This window comes from Choloepus didactylus, chromosome 8 (genome assembly GCF_015220235.1).
Source record: "Choloepus didactylus isolate mChoDid1 chromosome 8, mChoDid1.pri, whole genome shotgun sequence".
NCBI classification, from domain to species: domain Eukaryota; kingdom Metazoa; phylum Chordata; class Mammalia; order Pilosa; family Megalonychidae; genus Choloepus; species Choloepus didactylus.
The window spans coordinates 17314874-17331662 of record NC_051314.1 but is presented as its reverse complement, the minus strand read 5'-3'; the positions used below and the strand labels follow the sequence as shown (position 1 = coordinate 17331662).

The 16789-nt window shown below is 45.5% G+C and overlaps 2 long non-coding RNA genes across 2 annotated transcripts; one reads left to right on the top strand and one right to left on the bottom strand.

The window, feature by feature from the left end:
• Positions 1 to 5191: 5191 nt before the first annotated feature.
• LOC119542338 lies at positions 5192 to 9434 on the bottom strand. Its single transcript, XR_005218450.1, has 3 exons — positions 9252 to 9434; positions 7614 to 7927; positions 5192 to 5318 (listed from the first exon to the last, which is right to left on the bottom strand). It is a non-coding gene; the product is annotated as an uncharacterized LOC119542338 (long non-coding RNA).
• On the top strand, positions 9372 to 14148 carry LOC119542339. The gene is made up of 3 exons (XR_005218451.1): positions 9372 to 9736; positions 12296 to 12395; positions 13909 to 14148. It is a non-coding gene; the product is annotated as an uncharacterized LOC119542339 (long non-coding RNA).
• The last annotated feature ends 2641 nt before the right edge of the window (positions 14149 to 16789 follow it).

Here is a 16789-nt window from a genome sequence, read left to right as displayed (position 1 = left end):
TATGTTTCCATTGAGAAGTTTCAAAAGGATATGAATAAAGACAAATAGCAGAGAAATTAGAACCCTCATACATTGCTCGTGGGATCATAAAATGGTACGGCCACTTTGGTAACTAACCATAGAGTCACCATATGACCCAGGGAACAATTCCAACCCTAGGTCTCACCCAAGAGAAATGAAAACATATATCCATACAGAAAAGTAAACACAAGTGGTCAGAGCAGCATTAATCATAATAGCCAAAAAGTGGAAAGCACCTAAATGTCCATCCATGGATGAATGGATAAACAAAATGTGGTACAATACAATATTATTCAGCAATAAGAAGGCATGAAGTACTGATATGTGCTACGACATGGATAAACCTTGAACACATTATGCTAAATGAAAGAAGTCAGATGTAAAAGACCCCATATTGTATGATCCCCTTTGTATGAAATGTCCAGAGTAGACAAATCTATAAAGACAGAATGTAGATTAGAGGTTGCTGGGGTGGTGGGGAGGAATGGGGAGTGGCTGCCAGTGGGTACCGGGTTTCTTTATAGGGTAATGAACATGTTCTGGAATTAGATAATGGTGATGGTTGGCCAACTCTGTGATTATACTAAAAAGCACTGACCTGTACACTTTAAAAGGGTGACTTTATGGTAGGTAAATTATATCTCAATAAAGTTATTATATAAAGAATAAAAATAAATACAAATAGAGTGACCTTTGCCTCTTCCAGGCCCACAGAAATGGCATATGAGCCCCCCCAACCTGTTCCACACCCATGCCACAACCAGAGCATTCCTCCTCTCGGCTTCTCCCAGTGGGAACCTGCAGCCAAACCTGGCACGTTTGACCTGGTATGGGGGCGTGGACCTCTTCCCTTTACGGTTTCATTTTGTAATATTTGGCCTCTGTGGCAAAGGATTTCAGGGTCCTGATATATGCTGTGCTGGGCAGTCTGGGCAACAGGTGTAAAGTCCATCCCAAGATGGAAAAGCCGATGCCCAAAGCCATCTTAGCAGCCCGGCCCAGCCTGGAGGAGATGGAGTCAAGGGGATATCACAGGATTTGAGAGATCTGGAGCAAATGCAGCTTCACCCCCAAAGCAAAGGTGAGCACCTTGGCACCTGAATTCTGGATACACATCTTAGTTCCATCACCTCAAGCTGGGTGAACTTGAGCAGTCTCTTAACCACCCAGAGCCTTCATTTTCTCATCTGAAAAAGAACGAGGGTGATGATTCCTACGTCAGGGACCTTTGGAAAGAAGCTTGCTATTCAAACCATGACCCACACCCAGCAGCCTTGGCCTCACCTGGGTACTTGTTAAAAATGCAGGATCCCAGGCCCCACCCCAGACTTACTGAAACAGAATCTGCAGTTTGACCTGACACCCAAGGGATTCGCATGCACAGTAAAGTCTGAGAAGCACTGGTAAAAATTAAATGAGATCATGTAGATTATAACCTGGCACAAAGCCTGTGTGTACATGGTCATCTTGGCCAGTGTGAAGAAAGAGTGACTTGCAAGATTCCAGAGATAAACAGAGGTTCTGAGCCAAGATGGGGCAGCAGACAGTGAAGGCAACAACCATGGAAAGATAAGAAGAGTGACTGAGGAAGCACTCCTCTTGCCCAAGACAAGCCCCCCACCCCCATCTCAAAGTCATTTAACCAAAGGAAATGGAAACAAAACCACCAAGTGCTGTGGGGCAAGATAGGGAGGCGCCAGGCAACCTGAGGCAAGAGCTCACAGCTGAGTGCTTCCTTGTTAAACAGAGGGCAAAGGTATCAGCCCTCTGGTGTCCCTCCTGTTAACATTTAGCATCAAGCTAAATAACAGCTGACATTTAGCACCAAGCATTTTCCGAGAACGTTTCCAGTTAGCTCCTGTGTTCCTCACAACGGCCCTACGAGGGAGGCTCCCTTAGATTCCCCACGTTACAAATGAGGCCACTGAAGCACAGAGTGGTTAAGCGACTTGCCTGAGACCACAGAGCTACTAAGTGGAGGAGCCAGGCTTCAAGTACAGGCCATCTGGCTCCAAGGTCCACCTTCTCAGGAACCCTGGAGATGGAGAGAGGCGGAGCCTGGGCTGCGAGCCACATAGGAGGGAGGTCAGGGGTAGGGAGTTGTCTTCCAGGCCCTTAGTAATAACAATAATAATCACAGCATTACTATTATTGCTGTTGCTGATGTCATAGTAACAAGATCCCTCCCTTGTGACTGTGAAAAGCTTGTGACTGACACTCCCTTTATCCAGTGTATGGGCAGATAAATAATAAAATAAAGACAAATAAATAAATAAATGGGGGGCATAAAAGGTATGAGACGCTTTGGGTGTTCTTTTCTATTTTTATTATTTTTTCTTTTTCTTTTCTTTTGGAGTAATGAAAATGCTCTAAAATTGACTGTGGTGATGAATGCACAGCTATGTGGTGATACTGTGAGCCACTGATTATGAGAATATCTATCTCACAGTGTATGCATATATAGCTCAATAAAATTGCATTAATAAAAAGATCCCTCCCTTACTTCATTCAGGTCGCTCATAAAATGCCACTTCCACATGGAAGCCATCCCAGAATACCTAATCCAAAAGAGAACCAACATCACTCTCCAGGGTGGCACCTATCCCATGTTTTTACTTTCTTCATGCCTTCAGCACCACCTGACAAATGATCTGTTTGTGTTGGTTTATCTGTTTATTCTTTGTCCTCATGAAAATGTAAACCCCATGAGGGCAAGGACTTGTAGGGTTGGTTCCCTGCTCCAGGGCAGGTGCCCACTAAATGCTAAATCAGTAAATACACTGGCCCAAGGCTGTGGGACGGGGCTGATGAATCAATCAGTCGGGACCAGTGGGGTCCCCCTGGTTCACAATTTGGGCATAAAAGATTCTGCGATGAAAATCTCCCTGCCACTCCTGTTCCTCCCCCCACCCCGGAAATAGCTTACTCTTCCCCAGAAGGAATCAACGTTGCTGTTTTTTGAGGGACCAGGACAGGCACATTTACAGCGAGGGCGGCGGAGCGGCTGGGGGCGGTGAGCGCCTGCCCGGTGCTTCTGCCCCACCCGCAGCCAGGCGCCGCCTCACCCACCGCAGCCACGTGGTCCCCCCACCCCTCCTGCCCGGAAGTTCTGCGCGCGCCACCCACAGACAGGTGGATTCGATCGATCCCGCCCCCTTCCCTCCCATGGGCCAATCGAGCACGCGATGCAAAATAGCCCAATTCCCCGCCCCCGACGACAACCAATGGCTGAGCAGGCGCAACAGGTCTGCCGGGTTCCCGCTACGACTGAGCTGCGAGAACTGCGCTATTTCTACCCGTGGCCAAAAGAACTTTGAAACTGCGGGAGCTGGAGGAATAAGGACGGCAGGAAAGGGAAGGCTGCAGAGAGACTGACGGGCCCGGACTAATAGGAACTGAGGTTTGCAGGACTGTAAAGGTCATTTCGCCCGACACCTGGGCTGACCCGAGCCTTGCCTCTGCGTCATTCCTGCCAGGTGTTCACAGTCTTGGGTGAACACAGAGAAATCACTACCAGCACACGTGCCCCGGGTGGCGTCAGGAAACGAGGGGCTTCATCAGAAGGAGATCCGCCGCCTGCCAACTGGGGCTATGGAAAAAGCGCCACAGAAAATCCGAAGCGGGTTCAAATCCTGTGGTTACCACTTGGTAACATGAGCTCGGACAGTCCACAGCATCCTTCTAGGCCTCAGTTTTCTCATCTGGAAAATGGAAATAATAAGTGTCCTAGCTTTGATGTAAGGATCTATGGGATAGTCAAATGAAAAACGAAAGGGATTCCCATCTCTGTAAGCCGTAGAGCTTTATGGAGAGTGTCGCTTTGGTTTAGACAGACTGGGGTTAAGAATCTGATTTTCCCAGTTTCTTGTGCAACCTTAGGCAAGTCACTTTACCTCTCTGAATCTTCCTTTCTTCAACTCTAAAACAAGGAATTCCATGGGGTGGTTGTTAGGTTGTTAGTTAAGGTGTATGAGGCATTTGGCATAGGGCTGGGTCAACATTTGGTGAATGTAGCCATGGGACCTCTTGGAACATCAGTTTCATCATCTATCATCTGGATACAACAATAATGTCTGTCCTGCCTGAATCACAGGATTGTCATACGTCTTAAATGTCTTGTGACATGTGCTTATAAATGGAAAAACACTTTACCGTTGTTAATCAGTGATATTGCAAGGCAGTCGGCACACTGGAAAAAGCATGACCTTGGCTCTGGCTCTGCCTTTTATTACCTCTGTGACTTTGACAGGTTATTTTACCTGTCTTAGGCTTAGCTTCCTCTCCTGTAATATACCACTTTTATGGGGTCATTGTAGAGATCAGTAAGATGGCATCTGTAAAGCATCTATTATATGCCTGATATAACAATGGACTTTAATAAATAGTACCAGTTATTACTAGAAAGTCTTTCTTTAAATTGCCCTGAATTCTGTTTTCTAATTTCTGTACATTGGTACTAAGTTTCTATTTCAACAAACAAAATGTGAGTGTGTGTGTGTATATATATATATATATATATATATATATATAATGATGGAATATTATTCAGCCATAAAAAGGAATGAAGTTCTGATACAAGTGATGACATAGATGAACCTTGAAGACATCATGTTAAGTGAAATAAGCTAGACACAAAAGTTCAAATACCATATGATCTCATTGATATGAAATAATTAGAATAAACAAATTCATAAAGTCAGAAACTAGAATACAGGTTACCAGGGGCAGGGTGAGAGATAGGGAATGGGGAGTTAATGTTTAAGTTGGACAGAGTCTGCCCTATTTGGGGTGATGGAAAAGTTTTGGTGATGGACAGTGGTGATGGTAGCACAATATTGTGAATGCAATTAACAGCACTGAAATATATACCTTAATGTGGTTGAAAGGGGAAATTTTAGGTTGCATATTTGTTAATAGAATAAAAAATTTTAAGAAAACATCCATAGGACTGTATAACACAGTGAACCCTCAAGTAAACCATGGACTATAGTCAAAAGTACAATTATAAAAATGTTCTTTCATCAGTTGCAACAAATGTATCACACTAATGCAAAGTGTTAATAATAGGGTGGCATATGGGAACTATATTTTATTAATTTATGCCTGATTTTTTGGTAAACCTACAATGTCTCTTAAAAAAAAAAAAAAAAAAAAAAAGATAGTACTTCAACCCACATTTAGAAGATGGAATGATGCAGGAAAACCTTCACTGAATGTTCATTCAACTAGAAATACTCCTTGAGCACTTACTATGTGCCAGGACAGGCACTTTATCCCAGAGGCTAGCAGGATACAACCTTGGGAAAGAAAAAGAACAAATGTTTTAATGATTGTAGGTTTCCAATACATTTGAATATCTAAGAATAAATCTCCCCCCTTGTTAATCTTTTTCTTTTAGAAATTTCATTCTTGCAAATAAGCTGCAGAATCATTTTGTCAAGTTCTAAAGGCATTTAGAAACTGGGGAAAATATATATTAGAAATAAACCAAATGGTTAACATCAATAAAGACTTAAAGAGCTCTTCCAAGCTATAAGAAAAAAATATCCAAATTCTTCAAATGGGTTAAGGACATGAATAGGCAACTGATAAATGTTAATCAAAATGAACTTGAAATTATTTTTTAAATAATCTGAGAAACTTGGTAATTACTCAGAATCTTGTTAAAATTAAAATGTGGATTTCCACTGCCACCGTTCTTTCTCCTTACCCAAGAGAACAACTTTATGCCCTGTGCATAGAAACTCACAGAAAAATTGGATGGACATTGTGTAAATTTTAAAAAAATATTTTATATATGTGTATGCATGTGTGAAAGGGCTCGTATGTTTGCATGTATATAGACCAGGAGTCAATAAACCATGTTCCATGGGCCAAATCCAGCTGGCCACCTGGTCTTCTGTGGCCCTTGAGCTAAGAATGGTTTTATGTGTTTAAATTGTTGGGGAAAAAAAAACAAGAGAAAATCATATGAAATGTAAATATTAGTGTCCCTCCTCAAAGTCTCACTGGAACACAGCCACACTCATTAGTTTCCGTGTTGTCTGTGAACCTGCAATGGCAGAGCTCAGCAGTTGAGACAGAGATGTTATGGCCGCAAAGCCTAAAATATTTCCTAAATAACCTAAAACAGAAACAGTTTGCCCACCCGTGGTACAGATTATCTCATAAGAGATATAAGAAACTTGTAACAAATGGCTAACTCTGGGAAGGGAACTACAGAGCTGGAGGACCGGAGAACAAAATCTCTCACTGTACAAATTTCTGTATCTTTTGAATTTTATATTATGGGAATGGATTATTTTTAAAATAAATAAAATTTACAATATAATAAACTATAATATATGATATAAATTATATTTCAATATTAAAATAAATAGAAATGTAATAATGAAAAAAGAAAATAAAATTTATTAGCAATTTTCAGTCTTCTGGGCAGAGGCCTTGCCTGGGGTGAGCAGCTAAATCACACACACACACACACACACACACACACACACACACACACACACAGTCTATGCTCTTACTAACAAATCACCCGGTGTCCTCACATGCTGGAATTTAACATGGAAAGCTCTAGTCATGTTTTTTCCCTAAGATCAATCGGGAAAACTTCCAAACCCCGACAAAGGGTCACCTCTCAAAGGAGCGATCATCTGTTGGTGTAAACATTCTCAAAGCCTCTCTGAAGTCAGGAGCTGTGGAAGGAGATGACCTGGGCCCCAGGGCCACCTCCCCCAGCATCTGAGATATTCTATTTGTGGCCTGGGGGTGACTCACCCCTCCCCGCTGGGCTGGCCTCCCAACCCCATTAAGGAACAATACCTCATTAAGGAGAACGGTCCACACACACCCCCATGCCTTACATGGGTATCCACTAGCCCTGGGCCCTCCAGCCCATCCCTCCTAGATGTCTGAAATTGTCCTAGGATGCCTCTGGCCTGGACAGACTTCCTGATTCTCCCCCCAGGCCCACAGTCTGAACTTGGCCACCACCGGCCGCACTGGAGAAAGGAGGGGAAGAAGCGCATCCAGGCCCCGGCCGGCCCTCTTAATCCCCAAGTCTGCCAGCATCTTCGCTTGTGCATGGCAGGGACCCCGCAGTTCAGGTTCCGCCTCCTGCCATTCGCATCTCAGCAGCCGGCCCAGCAGGGGCTAAATCCTAGGCTCAACCCAGGTGAAAGGGGCCGGGGAAGTGCTGGGGTGGATGGAATATTTGGTGAGCCTTGCTGTCTTGGCCACAGTCTGTCTCTCAGCCTTTCTGTCAACACCAACTGGCTGTCGAACCGGAAGACATTGGAGTGGAATTCAGTGAATTCCAAAAGGAGAAACACATTGGAGTTCTCTGGGGTTGTTGACAATGCAGAGTCCTTGGCCCTACCCCACACGGCCTGAATGGGACTACTCGGGTGGGACCAGGGGATTCACACTTTTACCAGCTCACCAGGAGATTCTAGACTCTGGCAGCAACCAGGTTTGGAACCCACTGATGGGACTCCAAACCCCTTTTACAGAGGAGGAAACTGAGGCCAGGGACAGAATGACCAGAATCCAGGCTTCCTGATGGGGGACCTAACACCTCTGGTCCTCACCTGTTGTCTCTACCTGCCCAGCATCACACCCCTGTCTTCTGATAACAGCAGCCCAGTTTTCCTTTGGGGATCCACAAGGCACCATCTCAATCTCCGTGATTCAAGTGGGGCCCACTTAGCCCTAACCAATCAGAGTCCCAGGTATTAGTTCAGGGAGGTCAGATCAAGTTCCGAGATGGGAGGTCACTGTGAGGATGTTTGCAGGAACTGGTTAGGGAAAGAAGCTCTTTTCCACTGGGGTGGCTGACTGGTTTGACGTGAGCCGGGAGCAGCTGGTGGCTGTCTTTGCTTTCATTTGGGAAGAGCCTAAATCCCTGCACAGAAGAAAGCAGAGCTAAGAGAGGGAGAGACGAGAGAGAGCGTTCTGACAGCACCAAGTGGATACCTGGACCCAGTCCTGCCTGGATTCTTTACTGTGTGAGCCGATAAACCCTTTTTCCTTTCCCTCAGGTTGTAGTCCTGCCCTTGCAACTGCTGTTGGCTGGGGATAAAGCACTCAGGTGCAGAGGCACCCCGGGTCAGACGAGTGTCCACTGAGGGACCATGAGGAAGTGACAAGATAAGTGAGATTCCGTCCCTGTCCCCTTCCCTTCTCAAGCAAGATAAATGTTCTAGATCACCATCAGGGACACCTGGGGTCTCATTTTTCTCCTCCCCTGGAGGTAAGTAAGCAGGGGAAGCATAATAATCTCTGAATGATGAGGAAACCTAAGCTCAGAGAGGTGAGGTCACTTGCTCCAGGTCACACAGGAAGTGGCAGAAGGGAGACTTAGCCCAAGTATTTCCACTGTGCTTCACCTGGAAGAGCAGCCAGTGTTTCCAAGTGCCTGGAACTCAGGCTGTGCTCACATGCTCTGCACAAGCTCACACGATGGGCAGGGGCATGGTGGTTACCCCATATTAGAGTTGAGGCAACTAAGGCACAGGCGGGGAGCGGGGGCTGAGGAACTTAGCCAGCGTCAGGAAGGCAGGCAGCATCTGGGCTTGATGAGCGAGGCTGTTTAGAAACCAATCTGTGGGTAGGGTGGGGGTGGGGGTGGGAGTGGGAGGGGTGCATTGTGCAGGACGGGCAGGAGCTCCTCTCTGATCACCCCTGTCTTCCCCGCTACGACCCCTGCCCGAGTCACTGTGGGGAAGCCTCACCCAGCAGCCACGAGGCTCCGCAAGGCTTCTCCGGAGCCAGACTGCCTGCTCTCAAATCCAGGCTCTGCTCCCCCATAAGCTGTGTAACCTTGGGCAAGTTGCTTTCCCTCTCTGGGCCTCAGTTTCCTCACTTATAACATGAGGATAATAATAGCATCTACCTCAACAGAATTGTGGTATGAATTAAAAAATCTTCACTCCAATAAAATGCTCAGAACAGCACCTGGAACAAAGGGAGCAATTAATAAAATGAGCAGTTACTATTTCATACTAGTCACTCTGGAAAAGACTGTAGGGGAGAAGGAAAAGAATGATTCTTTCTTCTACAGGTTCTCAGTCTCTTTCCTCAAGTTCCACCAACCTAAAAACTCTGGATTTTTCAGGCTTCAAGCCACAGGATAGACAAGCAGAAAAGAAAAGAGCATCACAGCCAGCCCGGGGTCTCAACCCAGCCCCTCCACGTGCCGCTGAGCGATGCTGAGCCGGTTGGTTTACCTCTCTGTGCCGCAGTTTCCTCATCTACGAAATGAGTAAACTGGCCCCTCGCTGAAGTGATCCCCACTGCAGAAAGAACAGAAGGGCAGGGGCCTGGTCCACAATGGGCTCAAGAGGTTGATCCCTCTCTTCTTCCATGAAACCAGGGCCAGCGCCTGGGGCATTTGTTCCCTCCCTTCTCAGGCTGTGGCTGGTTTGTAAAGGATCAGAGAAAAGCTGTCTCCAAGGACTGCCGCTGCAGTCCACGTGACCAGGATGAAAGTCATTAACAAAAGGCGGAAAAGCCTCTGCTGTCCTCTCAGGGACTCAGATGGAGGTCAGTGAGATGCCCAGAGCGATAAATAAGGAGGGAACAAAGAATAAACCCCCAAAAGCGTTTACGCTGAGATGAAAAGGCATTGCTAAACGCTAACCCGCTAACCGCCAAGACTTGTGTACAGGAACCACATGTCTGGGGATGCTCTGGAATGTCACAAACTGCAGGGGTAAGAGAAGCCTGCTGGGCTGGGGTGGGCTGGGCAGAGCCGGGCTGTCCCCAGGAGAGAGGGAGGACCCGACTCAGCTCTGTGGCCACACTCTCTGGCGCACCGCCCCTTCCAGCCCCGGCTCTCTCACACCCCACCTCTGGCAGCTGGAGCGATCCATGTTGCTTGGACCCCCTGAAGCCCCCTGTTCCTGCTCTGCTCCTCTGCCCCCTGCCCATCTGCAGTGCCTTTGCTCACTCCACCCACCTTAGTCTCACTCACTCTACCCCCTCCTTTAAAACTGTGTCTAGGCATAACTTTCTTTGGGAACCTCCACAGACCCCACCGCACCACCCAGGCTCCCACAGTCCCCCAGGTTTATCTCTGTCACTGCAGTTCTACAGTGTGTGTTCCTGCTTGTCTCCCCTACTAAGCTGCAGAGGCTTAAGGGCATCGTGGTTAAGGGTGTGGACTTGGAGCCAAACTGCCAAGGTCTGAATCTGAGCTTCCAAGCTGTGTGACCTTGGGTAACTTACTTAACCTCCTGTGCCTCAGTCTCCCTCTCTGTAAAATGGGGATGATAATAGTATCTTCCCATGGAGATTCTGCCAGTTGCTGAGTATTCTACTCCCATCCTACATTCAGGAACTGAGGAAATAACACAGGATGGATTTGGGGACCCACTGGACCCACGGTGAGATGGACCTGAGTTAAACCTCCATTGATCACCTGACCTCCATGAGGCCCTACTCTGACTGGTGGACCACAGTGACAGTTTGAGTCTCCTGGAATTACTATCAGTTCAGGGCTAATGGCTAGTAATCCCCTTTGATTATTTCCTTTTCCTCAATGCATAGTCACCCTGGTAAATGGTCGTAGGTCCCTTACCAGATGGATTAATGGTATAACATTTCTGCCATGAAGCAGAGTCCTTCTCAAGAAGACACAGCCTCCCCTTTATTCCTTCAAGGGGTTCTACGCCTGTAAACTGGCTCAAGTCTGGGAATGATTGAGGGCTGTGACACTCTATTTTGATAATTCTGAGTTAGCCTTCTGTTCATTCAACCTTGAATCTTCCACTTATATAGAAAAGTAGAGTTCAGTGAACACTACCCTTCTATTTTCTTTCTTTCCATGATCAACTAGCCAATGCTGTAAGTTCTCTCTGACTTTAAATGGATTGAAATGGTTGATAATCTAAGTTGTTTAGAATAGAACCATCTCTCTCTCAAGCAAGCCTCATAAAAGTTTTTCCTCACTATCATTCTTAGTAGGCCCCCAGTTCCTGACAGCAGGCCCTCAAATGATGAGCGGAATGGGCCCTAAAGCTTAGATCTTTAGGTTCTGTCACTATGTACGGAAACCACATGAAGACCTAGCTGTTTCACTCAGTTGATTCAGACAAAAACTGGGGGTTGCTTGCAGTGCCCAACATGGGGTGATCTGCATGGGGCTTCAGGAAAAGACCTCACTGCAAGGAAAAAGAGCCCAGACATGGAAGTTTGGTTTGAGACCACTGGCCAAGACCAGAGGGGAGAATTTCTGACCAGTAGAGCAGCCTGGGATGGGGACACTTAGACTATTTCCACTTGGCTGACTTATTTATTTGCCAGTGTAGTTAATCTGTTTTATTAATGCTTCTGAGGACCTCCAGGTACATAGAGTTAAGTTCAGGGCATGGCAAATGATCTTTGCTGTTTATGTAAAACTCCTTTCTTATTGTTTATTACACTTCTCTTTTTTCCTGATCCCATTCCTATTGCTTCTCCTTTCCAAACATGCATGAATCTTTTAAAAGTTTTCTTTTAAGGACTTCTAGTATTCTTTTATTACTTTTGAGATCTCTATGTCCATGTTGCTAGATATATCTAGTTCCTTGTTTCTTGCTGTTGCTCCAAATCTGCTAGTATGGGTCCACTATATTTTGCCGCTGACAACACTGAGATGAGCATCCTTGTCAGAGTTCCCTCGTGGATTTCTGTGACGATTTTCCAGGTCTGATTTCTCAGGAGTGGGATTTATGGGTCATAAGACATGTCATACTTTGCTTTGCCAAATTCTGCCTGATTGCTTTCCAGAATGACTGTACCAATTAACATGTCCACATCAATACTTGAGGTTTCCATCTTCCCCCTTGTCACCAGCACTTGAGAGTATCTACCTTTCTAATTTGTGATGGCTATGTATGTGCTACCTCTCGCTCTTTAAAAATTGTTTTACAATTTCTTCTCAGCTGGATTGTAAGTCCATGACAGCAGGAGGTCTCGTGCAGAAAATATGGCCGAGTCCTCAGCGTCCTGCTCTGTGCCTGCCACAGGGTGGGAGCCCCAACTTAGACCTTTGAATGGACCAGTAAATTACTCACAAGAGCAGCCCTTCTGAGCCGGAAGGGGGGATGCTGTCATGAGTGAGCAAAACCAGGAAGAGCTGTTGCACTCAAGTCTCAGAAAGCCACTGACCAAGAGGAGATTCCCTAGGGACTTCCAGAAGCAGCTGGAGGGATTGCATTGGGTGGACGTTCCCATAAAGCCAAGGAAATGCTATTTGGTTGCAAAAACTGACATCTGTGTTCATCTATAGACACGAGCTGAGGTCAGGACAGACTTTCTGGAGGAGGTGCCACCAAGGACAAGGCAGAAAGCACAGTGGTTAGGAACGGCCTGGGTTTGTGTGACCCTGGGTAAGTTACTTCCCTTCTCAGAATCTCGTTTTTTTTCATCTGTAAAGTGGGGATAACAATAGTGCCTTCCTCATGGGACCTGGACTAATCCATGAAAACACTTAAGACATCATCAGGCACGTAAGCAGCACTGGGTGGACCCTGGCTTTGAAAGACTTCTCTAAGGCCCAGGCTTGGCACTGATGAGGCCAGGGGCAGGTAAGGGGCAGGCAGGGGTGGCCGGCTCACTTTTCCTCTGGCCTGACCAGAGGCCAGTCTCCCTCCTGTCTCCATTGCTACCTATCCAGGTGCCCATGTACCCTCATTCATTCAGTCAACAAACTTTATGGAGAGTCCTGAGGACACAAGGACAAACCAGAGGGAGCCCCTGCCCTCAAAGAACTAGCAGTTCTGTGGGCAGTGCAGACACTGGGCAGAAAAATGACACCACAATGAGGGCAATCACAAACTGCCACAGGGAGCCTGTCCACCTGTACATCATCTCCCTCATCTCTCTGTCACTCACTCACCAGCTCTCTCTGAGCCTTGCTTTCCTCATCTGCAAAATGGGACTCACAGGGTGGTTTCCAGGTTCAAATGAGAAAACGGATGGGTGGGAAGAAATTTTCTAGCCTGAGAAGAATATCTAGACAGATGAACAGGATAATATTAGGAAAAAACTGAGACTCACTTATAGAGTGATGCTAATGTTTAGTAAGCTCTTTGTCCCCAGGTGTGCTTTAATATCCTATGGGTTTAAGGAGCTTGAAGTAAGAGGAATGATGCTCTAAACGTCCATCCACTGGTCAGAGAAGGGGATTGAAGGGGGCGTTGGGAGGGTAAGGATGGAGCTGAAAATGTGGTTGCTTGAACTCGTTGGGGTTTTCTAGAGGGGGCCAAGACCTATACCTGAGGCCTGGCAGGGTCAGGACAGAAGCTGCTCGAATCCAATCACCATTTCCTCCTCACCCAACTTCCCACAGCCCCAGAGGTCGAGGAGCCGAGGACATGGGTGGAGAGACAAAGCACGCTGCCTCAGCAAAGGGACCATGTCGGTTAGAGGAGGACTAGGCTGCTGTAACAAGAGCTTTAGAAATATCGGTGGCTTCCATGAGATGCAGGTGTATTTCTCTCTCAGGTAACTGACCAGGCAGGTGGTCCAGGGCTGGCTTGGCAGCTCAGTGGTGCTGGGCTCCAGGCTCCTATTTTGTTGCTCAGCCATCCCTAGAGGGGTGCGTCGGCCACATCCTTCCGGCCACCAAATGGCAATCTGCTTGTCATTCCAGGCAGAGGGAAGGGAGGAGAGAGAACGAAACTGGCGCTTTCCTCTCACTCTGGGCATGTGGTCGTTGCCAGCCCCTGGGACAGCCACCAGGGATATTTGCCTCCTGGTACTTTTCATTCTAATGTGGTCCCTACCCATGCTGAAGAGGGCTGATCTGTGAAACCAATAGGGTATTTTGAGAAAGAGGCTATGTCATAAAAGCCATTACTGCCTCTATGCTTATTCTCGTATCTCTCATTCTGATGAAAGCCGGCAGCTATGCTGGCGAGGAGACCCAAGCGGCCCCATGGAGATCCACACGAGAAGGAAGGAACCAATGCTTCTGCCAACAGCCGGCATCAAGTTACCAGCCCTGTGAGAGATCCGCCTTGGAAGGACATCCTCCAGCCCCGGCCAATACCTTGACTGCAACTTCTCAAGAGACTCCGAACCCCCAATGCCTGACCCACAGAAACTGAGTGAGATAATAAATGTTTATTGTTGTTTTAAGATGGTAAGTTTTGGGGAAATGTGTTATGCAGAAAAAAGATAACTAATACAGGTCACTGCCCAGAATTTGCACTTGTAGCCACATGGTGATGCGTAGATGCAAGGGGGTTTGGGGAACGAAGTCTTCAGTTGGGTGGCAATGTGCCTAGCTAAAGCCTCTGTGATTCCACAGAAGGGGAGACTGGATACTTGAGCAGGGGGAGGCAGGGGAGAGAGCAATTGATCTTCTTTGCCATGGGGACCAAAGTGTTTCCATCTTGAGGTTCTGCACACACACACATGCACACACACACACACACACACACACACACACCCCTTGACCTTCAGCCATTCCTATGTGCTTCCTGAAATACTTGTCTGTTTCCTATTTCCGAATGCAAAATCTCAATCAGGTTACCAGATCTATTTCTCACAGAACCCTATGTTTTCCCTTGTGGCATGTAACACACGTGGGTTTTAAGTGTCGGTCCTTGCAAGGGTGACCCCTGCCTACCACTTTCTCCCCTCAATTGTGTTCCAGTCACCTTGGCTTTCTATTTGTTCCTCCAACATGTCACCAGGTTTTCCACCTTGGGCCTTTGCACAAGCTGTTCTCTAATGCCTGGCACAGTTTCCCTCCACTCTTCCAGGGCTGACTACTTCTCATCCTTTAGATTTCACTTTAAATTCAGCTTTCATCTGGAAGAGGCCTTCTCTGATTAATGTATCTAAATTAAGTACAGCTTCCTCCCTGTCTTGCTTGCCTGTTATTCTGTATCATTCCACCCAGAGTGTTTTCTTTTTAGCAGGGATCATAGATCATAATTATTTATCCATTTGTTTATTTGTATCCCCAAGTAGACCTTTAAATCCACAGGGATTTAAAGAGAGAGAGAGAAAAAAGAAGAAATAAAGATAGAAAGACAGAAAGACAGGCAGAAAGAAAGAAAGAAACAAACCCCACTGGTCTCAGTTTATTTTATGAAGCTAATATACCCTGACACCAAAATCAAACAAGGACAACAACAATGACAACAGAAAACTAAATAATCCAGACCAATGTTTCTCGTGAACTTAAGCAGAAAAATCTCCAACAAAATATTAGCACGACCACCTGAGATTTATTCCAGGTGTGCAAGGTGACTCAATATTTGAAAATCAATCAGTATAATCCAGCATATCAACAGGCTAAAGAAGAAAAATCTTATGATCATATCACTTAACACAGAAAAAGCAAATTGACAGAATTTAACATCCTTCATGATTTAAAGAGCTCTCAACACAATAGGAATGGCAGGAAACTTCCTCAATCTCATAAAGCAGCCACAAAGAAACATCCAGCTAGCATCATACTTAATGGTGAAGACTGAATGCTAAGATTGGGAGAAAGGCAAAGCTGTCCACTCTCACCACTCTTATTCAACACAGTGCTGGAAGTTATAGCCACTGTCATGGGCAAGAAAAGTAAATAAAAGGCACACAGATTGGAAAGGAAGAAATAAAACTATCACTATTTGCAGACAACATGATTGTCTATGTAGAAAATCACAAGGAATCTACCCCCAAACTCTTAGAACTAATAAATGAATAAAGTCAAAGGATACAAGATCAACACTCAAAAATTACTTGCATTTCAAAATACTGGCAATGAACAAGTGGGAACTGAAATGAAAAACGCAGTACCATTTACACTTGCTCAAAAGAAAATGAAATATTTTGGTATAAGTCTGCCAAAACCTTCTCAGGATCTGTATGTTGAAAATTACAAATGCAGATGAAAGAAAATCAATGATGGTCCTAAAAACTTAGAAAGACATGCCATGTTTATAAATTGGAAGACTCACTGTAGTAAAGACATCAATTCTCCCTAAGTTGATCTATAGGTTTAATACAGTTCCCAGGAACATCTCAGCCAAGTTTTTTTTATAGACACAAACAAGCTTATTCCAAAATGTATATGGAAAGTAAAAAGCTGTAGGAGGGATTGGGAAAGCCATAAGGACCACACTCCACTTTGTCTAGTTTATGGATGGATGAATAGAAAAATAGGGGAAGGAAACAAACAAAACAACAGACAAAGGTACCCAGTGTTCTTTTTGACTTCAATTGCTCTTTTTCACTTTAATTATTATTCTTGTTATTTTTGTTGTGTGTTTAATGAAGGTGTCAGGGATTGATTTAGGTGATGAATGTACAACTATGTAATGGTACTGTGAACAATCGAAAGTACGATTTGTTTTGTATGACTGCGTGGTATGTGAATATATCTCAATAAAATGAAGATTTAAAAAAAAATAAAGTGAGTTTCTTGTAGACAGAAAAAAAAAAAAAAGCTGTAGGATAGCGAAAATCATTTTGAAAAAGAGGAATAAAGTGGAAGAAATCACTTTTCCAATGCTAAGGTGTCCTATGCAGCAACAGTAATTAAGATAGTATGTACTGTAGAGGGACACATATAGATGAAGTGGAACAGAATAAAGAACCCAGAGATACACCTGTCTTAGTTTGCTGTGGCTGGCCATAACCGAGAACCACAAAACAAATGGCTTAAAACAAGGGCAATTTACTGTCTCACACTTTGGAGGCTGGAAAGCCCCCAGTCAAGGTGTTGGCAGGGTCGTGCTCGGTCCTGGCAGTGGCTTTCCGGCCACCCAGGGCATAA